Genomic DNA, 11,264 nt, shown 5'->3' on the forward strand with positions numbered 1-11,264 from the left:
ACATATTTATAGGTTCTCAGTTGTCCAGGACATAAAAACCCACTTGTTGCACATCCTATCACAGTTCCACTCTGAAATTCACTGAGTTCCTGAGAGCAACACATTCTTTCACAAATGTTTGTAAAAAGAGTCTACATGCCTAGGTGCTTACTTTCATACACCTGTGGCCATGGAAGTTATTGGAACACCTGATTACAATCATTTAAATGGGTGGTCAAATACTTTTTTCAATCTCTGCTAGCAGCTAGTGGATAGAAATAACTAGCATCGAGAAAATTTTACCTGAGAGTTTCCAGGTTGCAGTTTGGACTCTTCAGTCCAGCAGAGAGAAGCTTCACTCCTGAATCCTGCAACTTGTTGTTACTCAGGTCCAGTTCTCTGAGACTGGAGGACTGGGAGCTGAGAACTGAGGACAGAGCTTCACAGCTTCTCTCTGAGAGGTTACAGTCACTCAGTCTGAGGAGACAGAGAGAAAAATCTGTTATTAAACAATTCCTCAAAATTGATGTTCTTTCAGATCAACAATGTTTTTATTGGACAGAGAAGGAACTATCTTATTTTACACAACCTTTGCATTTGTTGTGAACTGGTTCATTCTATAGTTGGACCTCCAGCCTTAAAGGACTGAACTACAGGTAACAAGGAGGTTGGAAATAGCATTATAAATTTTCATAATTAACTATATTAAGCCAATTTCAATTTTAACAGTGGATGAGTTTTGCAGCTTTAATATGTAACACTATGTCCAGCTGCTTAAGGCAGTCTGTTTCTTTTTTGCGCAACACCCCCAATGAAGAGACAATGCACCAATATATAAACTGCAACATGAATATTTACCTCATAATTAGCAGATTCCTATCTATAAAAAATACAGTAACAATCTGTGTCCTTACAGAGCTTTGTTGGAGGCTTTAACCACTGGCAGCAGCCTCAGAAGAACCTCCTCTGAAGCAGAGCATTTCTTCAGGTCAAACACATCCAGATCTTTTCCTGATGACACTAAGATGAAACCCAGAGCTGACCACTGAGCAGGAGACAGTTTATCTGTGGAGAGACTTCCTGAACTCAGAGACTGTTGGATCTCCTCCACTAGAGAATGATCATTCAGTTCATTCAGACAGTGGAACAGATTGATGCTTTTCTCTCCAGACACATTCTCATTGATCTTCTCCTTGATGTACTGAACTGTTTCCTGATTGGTCTGTGAGCTACTTCCTGTCTTTGTCAGCAGACCTTTTAGGAGTCTCTGATTGGTCTGCAGTGAAAGTCCCAGGAGGAAGCGGAGGAACAAGTCCAGGTGTCCATTTGGACTCTGTAAGGCCTGGTCAACACCTCTCTGATGGAGAGATTTTAGGTCAGATTTATTAAGTAATGAAGATTTCTTAGATCTTTGTGTTTCTTCCAACAGGTTGACACCAGAGTTAATGAAGGTCAGATGAACATGAAGAGCAGCCAGAAACTCCTGAACACTCAGATGGACGAAGCAGAAGACCTTGTCCTGGTACAGACCTCTCTCCTCTTTAAAGATCTGTGTGAACACTCCTGAGTACACTGAGGCTGCTCTGATATCGATGCCACACTCTGCCAGGTCTGATTCATAGAAGATCAGGTTTCCTTTCTGCAGCTGATCAAAAGCCAGTTTTCCCAGAGACTTGATCATCTTCCTGCTCTCTGGACTCCAGTGTGAATCTGTTTCAGCTCCTCCATCATACTTGACCTTCTTCACTTTGGTCTGAACCACCAGGAAGTGGATGTACATCTCAGTCAGGGTTCTGGGCAGCTCTCCTCCCTCTCTGGTCTCCAACACATCCTCCAGAACTGTAGCAGTGATCCAGCAGAAGACTGGGATGTGGCACATGATGTGGAGGCTTCGTGATGTCTTCATGTGGGAGATGATCCTGCTGGCCTGCTCCTCATCTCTGAATCTCTTCCTGAAGTACTCCTCCTTCTGTGGGTCATTGAACCCTCTGACCTCTGTCACCATGCCAACACACTGAGGAGGGATCTGATTGGCTGCTGCAGGTCGTGTGGTTATCCAGAGGAGAGCAGAGGGAAGCAGTTTCCCCCTGATGAGGTTTGTCAGCAGAACATCCACTGAGGTGGACTCTGTAGCATCAGTCAGGATCTCCTTGTTGTGGAAGTCCAGAGGAAGTCGACTCTCATCCAGACCATCAAAGATGAACAGAACCTGGAAGTGTTCAAAGCTGCAGATTTCTTTGGTTTCACTAAAGAAGTGATGAACAAGTTCCACCAAGCTGAACTTTTTCTCTTTCAGCACATTCAGCTCTCTGAAGGTAAATGGAAATATGAACTGGATGTTCTGGTGGGCTTTGTCTTCAGTCCAGTCCAGAGTGAACTTTTGTGTTAAGACTGTTTTCCCAATGCCAGCCACTCCCTTTGTCATCACTGTTCTGATTGGTTGATCTCTTCCAGGTTGGACTTTAAAGATGTCTTCTTGTCTGACTGTTGTTTCTGGTCTGTCTTGTTTCCTGGATGCTGTTTCAATCTGTCTGACCTCATGTTCATCATTGACCTCTCCAGTCCCTCCCTCTGTGATGTAGAGCTCTGTGTAGATCTGGTTCAGAAGGGTTGGACTTCCTGCTTTAGCAATCCCCTCAAACACAGACTGGAACTTCTTCTTCAGACCAGATTTAAGTTGATGTTGACAAACTGCAGCAAAATGTCCTAAATTAACACAATAAAAAAAATCATCTTTTGAATTTGATTACATCACTTCTGAAGATGTTTTGCATTAATGTGATTCCATCTCTTCAAATTTCAGTAAATATGTGATTTATCTATCATTTCAAATCTCTGAAGAAATCCTCTTACTGTTCTTCAGACGGTCAGCCAGCTTTTCCTGCTTCATCCTCCTCAGGAAGTTCAGTGTGATCTTCATCACTGCCTCTCTGCTCCTCCTCTGTTCTTCATCCTCACCTTCCAACACCTTATCATCATCTCTCTGACTCTCTGAATGTTCTGGGTAATCTGGGCTCAGATCTTTCTGGATCTTCTTCAGTTCTTTCTTCACAAAAGTGACAATATTGTCCTCCAGCAGCTGGAACAGAATAATAGATGAAGGAAACATCATAAGCCAAACACCAGATGGATGTTTGACAGACTGACAGTCCTCTGGTCTACAAAGAGCAGCATGAAAGTGACTTTGAACAGAACTCATGGAAAAGTAGTTATTGTTTATGTACAGACCCTAAATATGGACTCCAGTTGTGTTTGTTTCTGCTGGGCAGACGGACCACTGGGAACCTCTGAGCTCTGCTGGTCCACTCTGTGGAGGAACCAGGAACAATTAGGAAGTCAAGAAATATTCATCCATCAGTATTCACAGATGGAATCACCAAGAGTTTGACATTAAAATTCCATAAAGCAGAAAAACAGAGCATCACATAAAAATAATGCAAAGAAATTAGGAGAAAGATTAACTACAACAATGGAGACCAGAAACACCCAGTAGACATTTCAAAAAGTTGGTACTGATAGTGGACTTCTAACAGTCCACACTGTCAGTAGATCTGATGCTGGTGGAGACAGTTTCCCAGAGGTTGGGGACAGTGAAAATGAAGGCTCTGTCCACACAGATCTTCAGGACAGTGTGGGACATCCATCAGGTTCTGATGACTAGATCTGAGGTGATGTGGACATGGAGGAGGTCATGGAAATGTCTTCCACAGTCTGACATGGAGCCAGGAAGCAGAAGAACATCATCATCAACACCCCAGAGATAAAAGTATGAAGGTGTTTTCATGAGAACAGAGCAGCTGATTTTTGTAGATAATAGATCAAACCTCTCTGTAAATATAACTGGGAACATCTGAGTTCTTACTGGTTCTATTTCTACAGTTACAACAAATAGTAACGGCGCACCTCTCTGATGATGGCGGTCCAGGAGATTTCAAGTCAATCTTATTGTGGCACACAGGCCATTTTGATGGAATAGTCAAGGTAAATTAATACTGTTTTGTGTTTTTTTGTTTGTGTTATTTATTAGTTGTGTCGCAGTTTGACGTGGTTGCGGAGCGGGGTCAATATCACTTCACCGTTGCTAGATGACGACGGTGGTGGAACGGACGTTTTGTGTGCTCTTTTTCTAACGGTTGTGTAGCGATAACGCTAACTGAGTTACTTTGTAACAGTTATTAAATTAAAATGTTGCGGACTCCATCACAATATCTCGTTTGATTGTTTGCCATCGTTACATTATGATTCATTGAATTGTTGCTTTTAAAGGACACACTGCTGGGTTCTGGTTCTTCTTCTTGTGTGAAACTCTGATGGAACCTGTTAAAAAAAACTCTAAAAACTTTATGTGGAGTTCTGTTTTAAAGATTAATTTTATTGTGACTGTTTGTAACATAAAGAGCTGTGAGACACAACAGAACCAAACAAATCATCAACTTGATGTTCTAAATGATTCCTATCAGAACCGGTCCAATCCTCCAATATGTTCCTGATCATTGATCCTCCTGAATAATGTCCAGCCTTCTTTAAAGAGCAGAAAGATTTGTTTCTGAGACAAACATGTTGGTTTGAAATGACTGAGAGAAGTTTGGTGATCTTAGTGTTGAGCTCTGATATGGAGAAGAACCAGGAATCATTTCCACTCTGACCATCCAAGGAGGATCTGATGGAGCTTCAATCAGAACCAGATGGTCCGTTAAAGACACTGAAGCCCACTGCTCAATCAGATCTACAAGATAATTTATTTAGTTTAACTGCATCAAATTGGATGATGTTTGAAAAACGGAGATGTAATTATAATCATGAAATTAATTAATGGTAACTTTTTGTGTTAATGTTAATATTGTACAAAATAAATGAATAAATTTGTTTTGAAAAATATAAGTTGATGCAAAACAGAATAAAATGTAATTAAATGTTTGTTATTCAAAGGTCATGTCAACATAATAGTTTATGGAATTGTGTCCTGGTTTAAAAGTGAGTTTATTCTGGTTAATTTTCTCCGGGATTCATCAGCAATAATTGCTTATGTATGGTGTCAATAACTGGCCAGTAGGAGGCAGTGTCATTACCTGAATGATGGTTAAATTGATCTCAGGGAAACATCAGATCGAATTATAAGACTTCTGTAAACTAGATGGACGTGTAGAACCTCTGGGTAAAGATTGTTGATCTAAATGGACCTGATTAATACTCAAGTTATTTAAATAATTTTGCAGTAGCAACAATCCATTTGGACTTTACTGTCTCCATGGTATCATGTTATTATGGAGACATCAATGTTATTTATATAATGTATATGAACAAAAAATAACCTGAAATTCATTCTAATGTTTTCATGACAACAGAACCCAACAGAACTTGTTATCATCACATGGCCACAATAACAGATATAAACTGAACAGTTACAGCAGTTAGAAACAGCTCACCTCTCTGATGGTGGAGATCCAGGAGATTTAAAGAAAATGTTCACATCCTTTGACATGTCGCTCTTAAAGGACACACAGCTGGGTTCTGGTTCTGGTTCTGGTTTGAGTCTCTGATGGATCCTGACAGAAATATGATGATTAAAACTTAATCAGCAAAGAGGAGCAGCAGCAGCTTCATCACCACGTCTGTTCTGGCCTGATATAGTGAACGCTGTGTGAAAAGGGCTGTGGACAGTTAGAGATGGTGACCTCACCTCTGACCTTTGCTCTGGCTCTCATCTTCCCCACACAGAGTGGTTTTAGAGGGAGGGACTCCCTCCTCTCTGTCCTCACACTGATCCATGCTGCTGAATTCACATCAGCTCACATACACTTTCTACCTTCACCTGCAGAGGAAACACACATCATTCATCTGCACATCAACTCTGATCATCCTTTACATCATTAGAGCTGGAAAAAGATCAGCTGCTCCTCCTCTGATTGGCTCTTCTTCTCTGCTTCATATAGGTGTCAGGTGAATGCAGTCAGACAGCAGAGAGGCAGAGGAAGCTGCCATCAGCTGCTGCACTTCTACTATCAGTCCACTAGATGGAGACATGGAGCAACATTTACATTCACTGATTCAACCTGAACAAGTCTTATAGTTCACAATTATTAATTTCTACAAGTGGATTATTCGCTCCATTAAAGATGAACTATTTAATCATCTGACAGAATCAAACCCATTTTAATAATATTTTTATTTTGAAAGGAAGCAACAGGAAACTGTTGCTGACGTTAATGGGGGAGACTAGAGTTCGGTACCAGGAAATAAAAACATGAATCAGTTCGGAGAAGAAAACAGTGAAACATCAGCTGTTCATCATGTTGTTTGATTCCAGTTCATCAATAATCTAATAATCCTGTAGATTAGCCTTCAAACAGCAGAGATATTAAAGTTTCAGCTGAAATCCGAAGTGAAACTTTTCTCCAAACGTCAGAGATTAGAAACAATCAGGAAAAAGTTAAAGTGATGAAAAATTCAAGAAATAAACAAATTAAACTTACAGTTTGTTCAAACGATCCAAAGAGTTAAAGAAGAAAATTTAAACAACAGACTGAGACCCAACTAACGGTCTGAAGCCGCACATGAACAGAGAAATTCAAACCGAAAGTAAATGTGACGGATGTTGCGTAACTGATGACGTCACAGTCCACTTGGCTTGTAGTTTTTTCCTTCAGAGCAACAGAACCAGGAAGTAGAAGCTCTGAGGTGAAATCAGAGGCAGGTTGATAAAATCTTCATGAGGAAGGAGAGAAGTTCTGATAAAAATGAGGGTGTACTTACTTTTGATCATGACTGTAGTGATGATTGATAGTAAGAAAAAATGAAGAACATTATTTTAGTTTATTCATCATGTCATAGAGAAAAAATGTGAAAATGTATTTTTCAAACAAATATTTTCACCATGTCATCCATACGTTCATTCTAAACTAAATATTTAATTCACAAGCTAAATATTTACTTTGAAAACAACATTTTTGAAAATAAAAATTTTGCTAAATATTTAACTTCAAAATAAATATTTATTTTGCAAACTAAACATTTAATTTTCAAATTCAGTATTTATTTTCAAAACTACATATTTAATTATCTATTTTAATGTCTAGTTGTTCAGTCAGACCAGGGGCCCCAAAGTCGGTCCTGGAGGGCCGGCATCCTGCATGTTTTAGTTTCTCCCTTGTTTAATGCACCTGGATCCAATGACGGCTCGTTAGACGGCCTAAAAAGAAAACTGACACACTGAAAAGGTTGTTGGTTCCACCAGGGAGAGAACTAAAACGTGCAGGATGCCGGCCCTCGAGGGCCGACTTTGGGGGCCCCTGTTTTAAAAGGACATATTGAAGGTTTTCTTTAAAAATCTGCCATATGTGTAACATGACGTGGTACAGTGCACCATTATTGTTCTTACTTCACAGGGAAGTTTCTCCAGAGAGTGAGAGACCACCATCTTCGTATTGTCATCATATCATTCTGTGGACGTCACAGCTTCACATTTAATGAAATCTCCAACAGAAAGCAGAGACTCTCATCTGTTTCCTTACCTCGCTGAAATCAAATGATGCTCCCATCACAAAGTAGTGCATACTGTTGAGAAAAATGTGATTATTACGTCTATACAAACCACACAACAATATGGTGGGTGGAGGCGGATGTTACCATCACTACAAACATTACACAGTTGTTGGACAGTCCTTGTTTAGGCAATCCCTGTGGTGTTTAAGAGAAAATTCAAGAAGGGGGAAGAAAATTAATGTGTCATTACTATAACAATCAGATTGAGGTAAAGGACAACAGCCTTACCCACAGTATTGATTATAAACATTTAAAGCAGGAATGGTTGGAAATAAGCATCTTGTAGCTCTAAAGAACCACAAGTGTCCCATCAGAACATCTCACCTTAACATCATTGCCAACAAATTCTGTCCATGGTCCAGATGACATCTGAAGACAGACTTCTCTGATGATACAAAGTTTTTAAGTTAAAAGTTAGCAAGGGTATATTTCACAACATAAAAATTATAAACATGTGTAAACTGACAGTGGTCCGTCCCGCCCCTTTCTGTTTGCTGCAGCGAGGTCCATCCCATAACTGTCTCCATGGGGACGGTTTCGTTTCAGATCTCCGCCATCTTTAATCCTGTATTAACAGATCCGTTAATGGATGACCAGCGGCGCCCTCTGCTGGATGGCGACCAAACTGCAACACTAAAAGTCTAAGCGGAAATCACTAGCTAATCGATTGGAACTAATTTTAATCTAATAAATTCATTAACAATTAAATGTAAGTCGGTTATTTGTGTTACTAATATACATGTTTTGTTTTGTTTGTTTGATCCACCTGTAGCTGAGATTCCACATTTTCTGCCGCTTTTTCACCGTCACGTTTTTGTAATCTGTTTATTTTATTATTATTTTTAATTAATCCTTTTTTTAACCAGGTAAACCCCGTTGAGATCTAAATCTCATTTTCAAGAGGGACCTGGGCAAAAAAAATTGCAATACATAGCAACCTGGTTACAAGGTAAAAACAATTAATACATATGCACAAGTATAAAAAATCTGTACAGGATGTAAAAAGGTTTCGGTGCACACAGAACCAGAGGAACTGCTTTTGTGGCGTTAAGTGGCCAAATACCAAGTGCCTCGTTTACCACAAAGTTGTTAAAGTTTCATCTTTGCTCCAGTTCAGATGTAAATTAAAGGGGGTTAAAGGGTTAAAGGGATTGCAGAGGAGGTTTTTATCACACATTGCAGACTGAATGCAGCGACAGCGCCTCAAACCATCTAATTTCCTGTTCAGAATACAAAATGTAATTAGAGCCGTCAACATTTATTCCCAGAAATCATCCTCTAATTACATGTCGTCCCTCATTTAGAGTAAGTGCTTACTAATACATCATGATTACTGCAGTGCATGCATGTGAGGAGGGATTGAGATGAAAGACAGGAGGCTGAGGTGTAAACTGGGAAGTTGAGGGAGAGCCTGAGGAGGAGGAGACGATTGCTGGTGGGAGGAGACGGAGAGAGCAAATTGGACCTCTAAGGCTCTTCAGACTTGAAGTTCATGTGCAAAAATAAAAAAGAATAAATAAAAATCACACAAAGTTGAATTAAGTAGTCTAAAATAATGAGAGCTGCAACAGAAAATGCTGCAGTGGCAGGAGGAGAGTTTAAAATTTCACTGTTTTAAGTGGCTCATGCAATTCAATCTAATTGCAAGAAATTCAATGAAATCTCCACTCGTTTCTGTGGCCAAAGTACAGAATATATGTAATGTGTTTGTGTCAAAGATGTGCAGTGCAGTATGACTTCCTATCCTTGGTGGCATCCTGCTGACGGGTGGCAACTGTTTTGCGCTGAAAGATTTTTCTATTGTCTTTTTTCTTCTTTCGCTGTCCAACGAGGGGGGAATGTGTGTCCTCTTCTGTCCTACACAAACTATGGCGGCACATCACGACATGCTAATGACCCTGAAGTTTGAATCTGAATTGTAGCTTGTTGTTTTACCTGTAAGAGCTATTTCATCTGCTTTTAATTAAATCTGGAGTGCATTTAGTCATATCTGCTTCAAAACCTGAACTGAACTCTTCTAAAATGGACCCAGATTCTTTAAAACACAGTCGGAAGTTTGTACCTCAAAGCACAAAAAGACCATTTAAATTCTCTTGACATTGAGAATATAGACACCTAAAGGATTGGATTCTTTAGAAAACAGTTTATGTTGTGCAGAATAAAAATGGTAAAAGCTATTAAAATAGTTAAAAGCAAATCTATATATTTTTATTTTGACAGTTAAAAATACAAAAGGTCTGAGGAAAAGGGACAAGATATTTGAGTTAAAACAAAACTAATTGGTTTGGAGAATTAAAAGCTGTCTAAAATATTTTGTCATTCAATAAAATTCATGATGGAGCATGTTAAAATAATTCTCGTTCTGTTTAAAGGGATATTGCAGTCATTTGTAATGTACTGAATCTAAGGGTTATTTGTTGAAGTTATACTGTGATACCTGAAGTATTTGATATGAAGTATTGCATATGTAGTTGTACTGTCTTTCCCACTTCACCACGAAGTAGAGGACCGGCAGCAAGGTTCAACACCTTTCTTCCATTAACACACTGAAGACAATTCTCTTTGTCCACAGGTTTACTAATGCAGAAAGTTGTTGAACCTTGCTGCCGGTCCTCTACTTCGTGGTGAAGTGGGAAAGACAGTACAGTGAAAAGACGGCACGTTATACACGAGGTAATCCAGTGAGTGTCACTACAGCAACTGTCATCACACAATACAGCTTCTACCGACCTGCAATATGGAGACAAAGTCAGCGTCATTAAAGACAAGGTCTTATGCATCAATGTCATCCACTCGTTCCAGTGGAACAGCAACTAGCGCTGCAGCTGCAAAAGCCAGGGCTAACGCTGAAGCGGCAAAGGCACGTTTAGTATTTGCAGAAAAAGAAATGAAGTTAAAAATGGAAAAAGCTCGTCTAGAAGCTTCAATGGAAATGTTGACTATAGAAAAGGAGACTGCTGCAGCCATAGCAAAGGCAGAAGCTTTAGAAGCAGTGGCTGGAGCAAGTGAAGGAAAACACAGCTGTAGGCTTCCTTTCATCTCATCAGTAGTTGACTCTTCCGAGCGCACAAAAGAGTATGTAGAGAACCAGGCTAAACTCTCAGCAGACATACATGTGGAATCACACGATGCGCCGTGTTTACAGTCACAACGGCTACCTCTAGAACAACCTTCACACAATACGTTGTACAAGCCACATCTCACTCCACCAAGAGATGATTGCACTGCTGTTGCTAATGTTTTTAAAACACAGCAAAAAAGCCTTAACCCATTTATCACAATGGATGTCAACGCCACCTCATCGCAACAGATGGAGCACCAGTACAGAACTATAACAGAAAATGATCAAGATTCTGTAATGCCTGCACACAGTCCCACTGTAAATCAGCAACCATGTGACACGAACAATGCAATGGAAGCTCGTCCCACATCCCAACGTGGCAACTTCCAGCAGCCTGCTCACTCAACTGGTTCGCAGATGACAGACTTCGTCAGATTTCTAGCACGAAGAGAACTTGTTACAACAGGTCTTTTACAGTTTAACGACAGACCGGAGAACTACAGGGCCTGGCGACGTTCATTCCAGAATGCCATAAGAGACTTAAACCTAACATGTGATGAAGAAATGGACCTGCTTGTCAAATGGCTGGGAAGTGAATCAACTGAGCATGCAAAACGCATAAGATCTATCCATATAAACCAGCCAGCTAGAGGGTTAAACATGATCTGGAACAGATTAGATG

General features: G+C 40.0%; 1 long non-coding RNA gene across 1 annotated transcript; it reads right to left on the reverse strand.

Annotated features, from left to right (window-relative positions):
* Positions 1-5,737: 5,737 nt before the first annotated feature.
* Positions 5,738-8,075, reverse strand: LOC116724624 (uncharacterized). The gene is made up of 8 exons (XR_004340175.1): positions 7,988-8,075; positions 7,846-7,906; positions 7,606-7,656; positions 7,491-7,533; positions 7,358-7,419; positions 6,733-6,744; positions 6,453-6,652; positions 5,738-5,791 (listed from the first exon to the last, which is right to left on the reverse strand). It is a non-coding gene; the product is annotated as an uncharacterized LOC116724624 (long non-coding RNA).
* Positions 8,076-11,264: the final 3,189 nt, after the last annotated feature.

The sequence above is a fragment of the Xiphophorus hellerii genome, chromosome 8 (genome assembly GCF_003331165.1).
Source record: "Xiphophorus hellerii strain 12219 chromosome 8, Xiphophorus_hellerii-4.1, whole genome shotgun sequence".
In the NCBI taxonomy this organism is placed as follows: Eukaryota; Metazoa; Chordata; class Actinopteri; order Cyprinodontiformes; family Poeciliidae; genus Xiphophorus; species Xiphophorus hellerii.